Here is an 11,322-nt window from a genome sequence, read left to right on the forward strand (position 1 = left end):
CCCTGATCTATATTCATCAACTGCTCTTCTTCTCTCAAATGAGATGAGTTCAAGTGTCTTGTGGAATGTGAGAGCTTTCATATAAGCTTCTACATCGTCCGGGATTATTTCTTATTAAATTATATTTATATTTATCAATAATTCCATAAATTAATATGTTTTTTTTATCTATTCCTCTAGAACTAAACATAATTTTTAATAAATTATATTTTAATAGGTACATAATTATTTGCGTACGTATTTAAGACAAAATCATTTTTATTTTTAAGGAAGTCTAAAAATATCATAAAATGGGGGATGTCTGGAAGAAAAGGCACACACACGATAAGATTAAGAAAGACACATAGGTATATTAGTCTTAAATGATGAAATATGAAGAAATTGATCTATATATGATGTATTTTGGAAATTATTAGCTAAATTAGAACTAAAATACCATATAAATTTTGATCTGGAAAATATGCTAAAATAAGATTGCATGAAATTGAAAAATATAAACAAATATGGCTATTTCTAATCTTAATTTTAAAACAAGTAAATAAAATGTTAATAATGCATTTTTGTCTAAATGGAATTTCTAAAAATATTTCAAATGAATTCGACAATAAATTTTCAATTAAAGGAAAAAATAAAGTTAAGAATAAGATTTTTTTGATAAAAACTAAAGTTTTTTTTATAGGCAGAACACTTATAATTTTAATTTGGAGTTTAATGCCTAAAATATCAAATTAAGAAATAATTACAGTTAAAAATAATATATTACAGAATAATTTCCTTTAATTTATATCTAGTAAGCTGAGGTAAATAATTTATATTTAGATCTGGTGACATCCCCATTTAATTGGATGCATATATGTTAATAATAATATCATATTAAATATATAAAAAAATATATACAGTGGTCTCACACGAATAAAAATCTCAGAAGTGTGCACTGTCAATCAAATCAAGAAATAATTACAGTTAAAAATAACATATTACAGAATAATTTCCTTTAAGTTATATCTAGTAAGCTGAGCATAAATAATTTATATTTAGATCTGGTGACATCCCCTTTTAATATGATGCATTACTGTTAATAATATCATATTAAATATATAAAAAAATATATACAGTGCTCTCACACTAATAAAAATCTCAGAATTGTTCACATTCAATCAAATTAAAGAAGTAATAACTGTTAAGAATAACAAATTGTAGAATAAAAATATGTTTTTTTAATTATAATAAGTACAATATCAGAAATTTCAATTCTAAATTTGAAAACAGTTTATTCTTTTCGAGAATCAATAGTTGTTAATAATGCAATATTGGCGATACAAATATGATTTTTTTATTTATAATTAGCTGAGCATAATTAATTATAATTCAAAATTAGAGAAATCATATTAAATATAAAAAAAATTGTTTATATGAATAAATATCACAAAATAATTTTTTTTTATTTTTAATACCAGAGTATGATTAATTTAATATAAAATTTGACAAACCATATTAAATATAAGAAAAATTATTTGTATAAATAAGATATCACAAAATAAATTAATTTTTATTTATGGGCTATATTTATAGTCGTAATTTTAGTTTTTGTTCTCAGGCACAGCTTGCTTGATACTCTGTACACACAGTGTATTTATACTTTCGGCTATCTTTTCCTCTCCACAGTCTTCTTCAATACCCCTCCTTCTTTCGAGACCTATTAATTCAAGGGTTTTTCTCAATCCCAATGTTTGAATATATGCCTCAACCTGGTTTGTGACATCTAGTTCCTTCAGGTACCTTCTATGATATCGTGTAACCACACCGTCCCATGTTATAACATATGGAATAATAGATATCACAAAATAAATTTTTATTTATTTATAATTAGTAGAGTATGATTAATTATAATTCAAAATTTGACATTAAATATAAGAAAAATTATTTGTATAATAAGATATCACAAAATATAAAATATAATTTTTAATTTCTTATCGATATACAACATTGTTTACTCGGCATAAGTGACCGGGACACCCGTAATTAATTCATCACCACCAACAAATGAAACCCTTTCATCTGGTTTAAAAAGTTCTCTTCTACAAATTGGGCATACTTCTGAAGTTTCTATGCACCTTTTTAAGCAACTTTTATGAAAGACATGACCGCATTCGATTTTCTTACCGACTGTCATTTCACAGAAACAAATAGGACAATTAGTATTATCGCCTGAAGGTGTTATATCTTCACATGTATCCAATCTTTTAGAGATATCGTAGTATCTAAGAAACGAGTAAATCTTTTTATAGAAGAGTCTTAGTGTCGAAATCGCTTCTCTAAACAAATTGAAAGGAAGTCTAAAATTGATTGCAGTAAAGACAAAGAATGAGACGACACAAATTAGTCTTAGACCGAGAAAAACGATATCATTTAAAAAGAGAAGTATTGTTTTTCGTTCTTCAATCAGAGGATCTCCGCTTGAATCCTTTTTTTGAATGAATACGAAGAAAATATTTCTGAAACAGAAAAGTGTCACTATACCAAATTCGTACGCGAAAAGAATGTACAGTGATGGTTTCTTCAATGTATATAATAATGAAGCTCTTGATGAAATTCCAGCTAAAAAACATATTATTCCTACCAATAACATTATCTTTCCATTTTGTTGACTTTTTATTCGTTCTATTATGATCCAATTCATGCATTTTAATGAAAGTAAGAAAGAGAAAACAATCAAGTTTTTGATATTTAGATCATCTGAAAATATCGTTACAACAAGAAGGATGTCCGTAAGAAACATGAAACAGTTATCGTTCACATTTGATATCTCGTCTGATCGGATTGTACCCAGAAAGTAGACTAATAACATTTTTGAAGCGATGTACATCAACAGTATTATAAAGACCGTGTGCACTAAATGGAGCCCGTTGTTTTGAACTATTGAGATACACAAAGGATAGAACCATGGATCTTTTTGATATTCACGATAAATGAGACTCAAGAGCAGAAACGTATGGAATAGCCCGTAATACATCAACTTTATCATTTTCTTGGGGTATATTTATTCGGGCTTTTATAATAAATATCGAATGAAAATAATGTTTAGACTCATCCAATGAAAATAAATAGAAATTATTAAAAATGCAAATATTAAATTATGACATAATTCGTATGACGAGGAAATATAAGAGCATAAAAGAAGAGGGGACATACATAAAAAAATTAGTTGGTGAGAACTCATCAAGTATTGGCAGTTGAAAGAAGAAGACCCAAAAAAGCAGAGACATACATAAAAACATTAGTTGGTGAGGACTCATGAAGTATTGGCAGTTGAAAGAAGAAGACCCAAAAAGGCAGAGACACACATAAAAACATTAGTTGGTGAGGACTCATGAAGTATTGGCAGTTGAAAGAAGAAGACCCAAAAAAGCAGAGATATACATAAAAACATTGGTTGGTGAGGACACATGAAGTATTGGCAGTTGAAAGATGAATACCCGAAAAAGCAGAGACATGCATAAAAACATTGGTTGGTGAGGACTCATCAATTATTAGCTATTAGAAAAAGAAGATTAATAGATGAAGTTTGTGAATAATATATACTTTAGAAGTATAATAGAATTGAAAATGATTTTAGAATTAATAAGATATGGAAAGAAGAGATTTATAGTAAAATATTTGTAAAAAAATGATTATGAAAAAGGTAGATGGAGTTGAGAATGTCACTTGAATTTTTAATTATTGTATAGAGGAGATGTACAAGCGTGTGTTTTGAATAAGATGGGATTCAAAATTAAAAGTATATTTTTCTCATAAGATAAATTTAACAGTTTTGGTCGGTTGAAAAGGGGCATGGTGTAATAAACAAAAATAACCCATAAATAAATTTATATAACAATGTATTAAATACTGCCTAAAAACCTTTGGATTAATAGGTCTCAAAAGAAGGTGGGGTATTGAAATAGACTTAAGAGAGGAGAAGATAGCCGAAAGTATAAATACGCTGTGCTCCCAGAGAATCAAGCAAGCTGTGCCTGAGAACAAAAACTAAAATTACAGCCAATAATTTAGCCTATAAAATAAATTTCATATAAAATACTGGCAAAATATAGGATTGAGAAAAACCCTTGAACTAATAGGCCTTGAGAAGAGGAGAGGTATTTAAGATGATGCAACAGAAGAGGATATAGTTAAGAGCATAGATATAATATGCCAACGGAAAATCAGCACATTTTGCATGGAAAGAAAATCTAAAATTATAATACCAAAATTAACCTATAAATAAAACTTTTTTAAAATAATGCCTGCCTGAATACTGCTACACATGAAAAATTGAGATAGGATATTGCCAAGATACTAAAAGTCGTATATTAAGGATTTGATAATTCAGACTAAAGTATAAGTATGCGCTTGAAAAGAAAATTGTGGAAGATAATTGAAATAAAAAGTCTTAAGAAAAGAAATACCATGATAATATTGTAGACATGATGTGATATAAATTAGTATAAGTCAAATATGCTCTATACTGCAATAAAAAATTTTGCTTTAAAAATTTTAGATACCTAAAAGTCAAATACATCCATAAATATATAATTTTTATATAGAAAAATGTTTTTTTTTTATAATTTAAAAAAAGATTTTTATTCAAAGTAAAGATATTCAGCAAAATGAGAGAAAGAGAACATACAAGGGACGTAAATGTGGCAATAGTGGAATTAGAGAACTTCAAGCAATATAATTTAACAATTAAAACATAACTAACAAAAAAAACAAATAATATGTGATCATTTTTTATTTTCACCCCGATGAAAAGGTTGGAAATTTCCCCCCATTTTATAAAGTTTGTGCTGCAAAATAATATCAACAATAGTAAATAGGGGTTAGAAAGACGAATTATTTTTAAAAATGATTTTAGGCGTTAAAACCGAGGTTTTATGGTGTTTTAGTTGTTTAAATCAGACACCTTTATTCATACTAACATTTAAATTCACCGATACCTAGCTTTGTTAAACATAAATTATTTTAAATCGTTTATATTATTGTTTTATAAATAAAAATGACGCTTTTAAAAGTTAATTAATATCACCGAGTGTGTTTTTCATCTTTTTCTTGGTGGATCAATGGAAAAAGCATTTTTTTTTCTTTTTAGAATCATATCTTGTATCAATAGCGTTCACCAAAGAAACCAATTAATTCATGTCTAATATTGTAATTTCACTGTATGTGCATTTTTGATATTTTTAATGCGGCATGTAGACTGTATAAAAAAAAATGTGTGTTTTATACTGTATATAATCATATTCACATTTGTATTTTGAATACTTTTACTAATTAAATTATTTAAATATAAATTAGATTTGAATATGTTTTTTTATTCTTCCACAGATCCATCTTTCCGTCATACCAATCATACAATAAAATGCATTTTAATATAAAACCTTTCTACGCGGCACAGACTGGAGAAAGAAGCGTCTTTATATTTAAAATTATTTCAATTATGTAGCAAGTGAAATCATATAACTTATCTATGTGGCATAGGAATACAACGAATAATAAAGTGAAACATAGCCATTTTAATTTTCATTAGTTAGATATATGATCAAAATCTTTTTTTGTTATAATTTTTTTTTGCATATCAATAACATGCAATAATCTGGAAACATTTCTCTTATGCACAGAAGTCTTTTTATCATAAAATTTTACTTTTTAGGTTCATTTTAAATATAACAATTTTGCTTTGTTTAAGCTGTGAACACTATACAAACATATCTAAAAATGTAATTCGCACAATGTAACGAAAAAAAAACATATTTTTATTTTTAAATATGGGCTAAGTTTATTTTTTTACCATCACCATCTATTAAGAGGCGCCAGCCTATTGATAATTTCGCACAACTCCTTGATACATCCTTTACGACCTTCACCTAATCTTTGTTCATCAACCGCTCTTCTTTCTCAAATGAGAAGATTTAAATTATAGTATTAAATATATTTAACAATTTATGATCAACTAAGAAGAAATTGAAAAGGGGTGTTTAATTTAAAAACAAAATTAAATTTTATTTTCAAATTTAACACCAAGATATCGTCTAAATTCCTTCAAAAAAAAATCAAAACGATAGTAAAATAGGCAGTTCTGTTCTACATTAAAGGTTGTGGAATAAGTTTAACTGATTAAGTAAATTGAAATTAATTTTATTCATTTCTTTTTGAATATCTTTAAATTCGATATTTAATTTTTCAGGCATATAAAATGATGTGAATACCTTATATTATGGCATTAGATTCTATTTCATAAGTTTGTTTTATCGATAAGAAAAAAGCTAAAAATTAATTTCAATTATTTTGGTAAAAGCTCATGGGTTAAAAAGGTATAAAGAGGAAATGAATATTCATAGCAAGATTGGTAGAAAGAATGGTTAATACAATTTTGATTTAACGATTACTTAAAATAAAGTTAAATAAAACACCTGGTTTGCTCCAAATATATTTTACAACTGGTTAATCATATTCGAGCTATTACTTGCAGAAAAATTTCAAGGAAGTTTTTACTATCTATCAATTCTATGTACAACAAGTTCTATAGCCAAAAACAAAATAAAGGTGTGTTCTGAATGACCTTTCACCACGTTTAGCTTATGTTTTTTTTGTTGATATAATCAAAGCAAATAAGAAAAATATGGGCGAAAAATAAATAGATTAAGATTGAGAACATAATAAATTGTATTTTGCGTTTTAAGAAATGTAAAGTTTGCTCTAATTTTATATATGTAATAAAGGCTTTCATATAAGAATTTGATGATTTAAATTTAATTTTAGATGAAAATTAACGTCATTAGCCAAAAGCTGACAAATCAATAAGGTTCGATATGGTCATTTCGTGTATCAAGAACATAAACTTCAATTGACTAATAGTCACTTTTTCATATTTTATTTCATCAATATTATCCTCGGTAGTTATTTTATATTCACGCAATAAAGTGAATTTTCTAGCTCTATTTTTAAGAAGTTTAACATTTTCTAGTCCAAAAAATGGATATTTGTCATTATGTTTACTTTTAAAGATGTTTATAGATGTATAGAACTCTTTCAATTTAGGAATTAAATATATAGACATCATATGATTGCATTGAAAAATATTATGTGTACTTATACACTTATCTTTTCTATTTTCGAAAGTATCCCCATCAATCATAAATGCTATGAAAAATAAAAAATGAAGACCACGATGAAATCCGTGTTTTCCATATTTACGTACATTTTTTGATTCGTAAATATCCATCGCTTTCCTATAATACTCTACATTTTTTGGTGGCATAAAAATCGAACTAAAATTATGAAAAAAATTTAGCATATATAAGACGTCACGTTTCTCAATTTTTTTTTTCATTTTTAAAATTAATTCGGTCATAGAATCTTTGTTTTTGCTGATTGCATTGCAAAGATTCTGAACAGATATTCTGTATACCATTTCAAACAAGTAGAATTCGTTTTGTAATTCTTTGAACTTTCTTTCAAGTATTTCAGCAGCTGCAAATTGACTATAATCCTTATGTGTATACAATAACTGGCCTATATTTTTTTCATCTCGAAATAATTCGATAAATCTAATTATTAAAACCATCGTTTCGGGAAATAGCATACAAAGTGCCATAAATTCATCTTTGAGTCTGTAATTTTCACAAAGATTATTAATTGTAATGTCTTCAGCAGAGATTGGGGTCTTTTCGCTTCGATATTCGAAAAAAAAGTTTATACAGAAACCAAAAAATTTATTTACAACATCTAATGGTGATTTCATAGATGTTTCACAGCATATATATATGTTTGTATCATGATTTTTCGTTGTTTCGAGATTACTTTGCTCATGTGCATTTTTCAATATGTCTCTTATTTTCTCAACATCTTCTTCGGATATTAAATCAATTCCAATGCCAGTAAACTCTTTGAAGATCAAAAGGCTTATGCGATCATCTGCTTCTTTTTCCTTCTTCACGAGAGTATTTCTGTGAATATTCACTGTTTGGGAATCTGATTTCTTGCATGCATTGTAATATGTTTCTGTGTTTATTTTTATTTGTGATTCGTTCATTCGATTCACTTTTCTTTTCTTCTTTGGATCCATCCCCTTTCTTTTATGTATAAATCTATAGCACAGTTTATTTCCAGCTATCTTAGGTTTTTCATGGGGATAAATACTAGCATTTACTTGGGGATGCGTAAAATTATATGTGTAACAGAATGGGTTGAGTCTATTCGTAAGTATTTTACTGGCTTCATGGGCTTCCGGGATCGTAGATACAATCGTATTATTAAGAGTAGTATCTGCTTTACAAAATAATTTTTGTTCTTCTGCATTTATTATATTGCGACTACATGCTATAAAAAATAAATTGATAAACGAAATAAAAAGAAAATTCATCTTTCTTGAATGATCTTTTTCTATATATTCTATTACTTATGAAAAGGGTAAATGTGTTTAGTAGTATTAACCTTTATTGTTTAATTTAAAAAAATATTTTCTAATGTACCAAAAAAGTGAGTGCCTTCTGAAATATAGTCAGTATATATACATTATTGATTTTCTTGCGCAAAACCCTTTTCTCAAGGATAAGATTACAATTTTTGCAAATAAATTAAAATAATGGCATACAAAATTTGCACTTGAATCTTAAAGGGATACATTTTGGTCTTGGGACTTTTAAAAAAATAGATTCATTATTTTAGTCTCTTTCCAACTCTTATGTTCTTTTTTTCATCGTTATTTGACAAAAAAAAATAATGGTTCTATTATATTAGAAATGGTGTTTGGATCTATAATATGCAACTCTTCCATAGATTTTAGTTGAAAAAATCTATTATAAATATTCAATTCACTCAAATATGAGAAAGAAATAATTAAATAAAAAATTAGCCCGTGGTAAGAATAGTATGATTTTCAAGTTTTTAATAAAGTCAAAAATGATTTTTTAAAATTACATTCATGTTTGTATGATCTTCATTATTTTGAAGAAACTATTGGAATTTGTGTGCAAAACTCACACATAAAAAAATAGATTACCGATATAATCGTATATAAAAAGTCGCATGGTAAACTAAAATTCTTCTTTCCCTCTTATGTGATAGAATAATCGAAATTATGTATTCTGACGCGAAAAATGTTAAATTTACAATTAAAAGGTCATATTGCAATGGAAATATTACGAAAATATCGTTTTATATAATTCGAAATTGTGTCAAATTCCACGCACTAGATTATTACCATAGAAATGGCCATATAATTAGAAATAATCGAATTTTTTATATATGATAGCAAAGATAAGTTACGATATATTTTTGTCTAGGCAATTGTTGATTTTGATTTTAAAGACCAAAAAATGTGTTAAGTTATTATAATTGTAATATATGATCAATTTCACCAACCAAAAATTTTATTATTAAATTCTTTGTATTTAGAATTTTATAATATATTTTCTCAACATGAAATAATGCACATTCCGGCCTTATAGATTATAATAGCTTAAACAAAGCCTTTGTTCTATGAATTTCTTATTTTAAACGTTTATAAAAAATTCAGCATGAAGTGATTTAAGATTAAATAAAATTTTATTGTATATCAGCAAGTAGCTCTTAATTTTTCAAATTTATTGATCAAAAAATTTAACTAGATCTATATATTTTTTTACCTATACTATCAACACTGCCGATTATATTTTTTGGCTATGTAAACAAATAAATAATAATATTTACAGTGTTTAGATCTTTATATAGTGCAAAATTTGAAGATATAGATATTTCTATACCAACGTATATATATCGAATGTTTAATTAAGATTGCTTACTTTAATCATGCCAAAGATTTTATAACAAAAAAACCAAATGATTATTTGAGTGAATATTTATTTCAAAGATACAATGTATACAATATTATTTTCTTCTTTTAATAACATATTAAAGAATAGTACATCGTTTCTTTATATATCTTCTTTAAAACCGCTCAAAGAGCATTTATTGATTCTTATATGTCTATATATATAATGTACACGACAGAAAATGAAAATTTTGTATTTCCGAATTAATATTATGATTATCTTGCCTCTATTGCACAAAAAAAGAAATAAATATAATTAAAAACAGTAAAAAAAATAGTGTGAATATTTAAATATTTGAATTTATGCATAAATAATTTTTTTTGAAATAATTGTGTTGTTCTTTTCATATGCAGAAACCTCCTCTTACTTAAGTTTATACGAATACTTGGAGATAGAAACGATAATCCTGCTCATAAAAATAATAAACTTAGATTTGATAATTTATAAAAAGACTCTATATTTGGTTGTCTAAAATTAGTAAGATATGGGTGGATGAAGTAAGATGCAAACCAACCAAAAACATCGTAAAAACGTCTTTTAAGATCAAAATTTACTTTCTAATTAATTTAAAAATCCGTTGTATAAATAATAAGATACAGATATAAACATAAACAATAAAAAGATAATATATTACTTCAGAGTCAACGACATGGTATTGGTTTATATGATATAACAGACAAAAAAAGGCTTATATTTCAACAATATTGTTTTATCATAGTTTTTTAATTTATTAAATAATATAAATTATGTTTTTAGGATTTCCTAAGCACATGTCTATCCTTTGTGCAAAATTATGAAGTAAAACAATATCATGTTACTAAAAATAGGTTTAAAATTTATAAATAATTTTATTCTACTTTTTTAAAAATTAATCAATTGTTTTCGCAGTCAGTAGAAACCGGGTATTGTAGAGTGACACAATAGAAACATTTTTTTAGTAAATTAACTGGAAACAATTTCGAAAAAAAAGTTTAATGTATTTCTTCATTTTTTTTACATGTTTCTTCATGTGTTTCTAAAAATATATGCGCGAAGAGCGAATTAATAACTTTATTTAAAAATTTGAAACTTATTTAGATTCAATATTATAAAAATTCCTACTGAAATTTAATTTATATTTTTACCAGCAACAAAATTATTAATTATATATAAAAACTCAAAATAAACAAAAACTGTTTAAAAAATGCAATATTATATGAATAAGAACTCAAAGTAGGCAAAAATTTTAGAAAAAGATAGAATATTATAGAATAAAGCTTGAAATGAGCGATATACATAGATATTAAATTAATTTACAAGATTTAGTTACACATTTAAATTGTATGAAACTATAGATTAGAATAAATTGTAATAGGTGGGCTTTATAAATGTCTGATTTAAGAGATAACAATCCTGTGAGATAAAATTAAAAAATAACCGTTTAAAGCTTTACTAGTATAGCATTTCGTTAAATGAAATCAGTTTAATATAC

This window comes from Rhyacophila brunnea, unplaced genomic scaffold (assembly GCF_057557595.1).
Source record: "Rhyacophila brunnea isolate RB1 unplaced genomic scaffold, BYU_Rbru_1.0 scaffold_120, whole genome shotgun sequence".
In the NCBI taxonomy this organism is placed as follows: domain Eukaryota; kingdom Metazoa; phylum Arthropoda; class Insecta; order Trichoptera; family Rhyacophilidae; genus Rhyacophila; species Rhyacophila brunnea.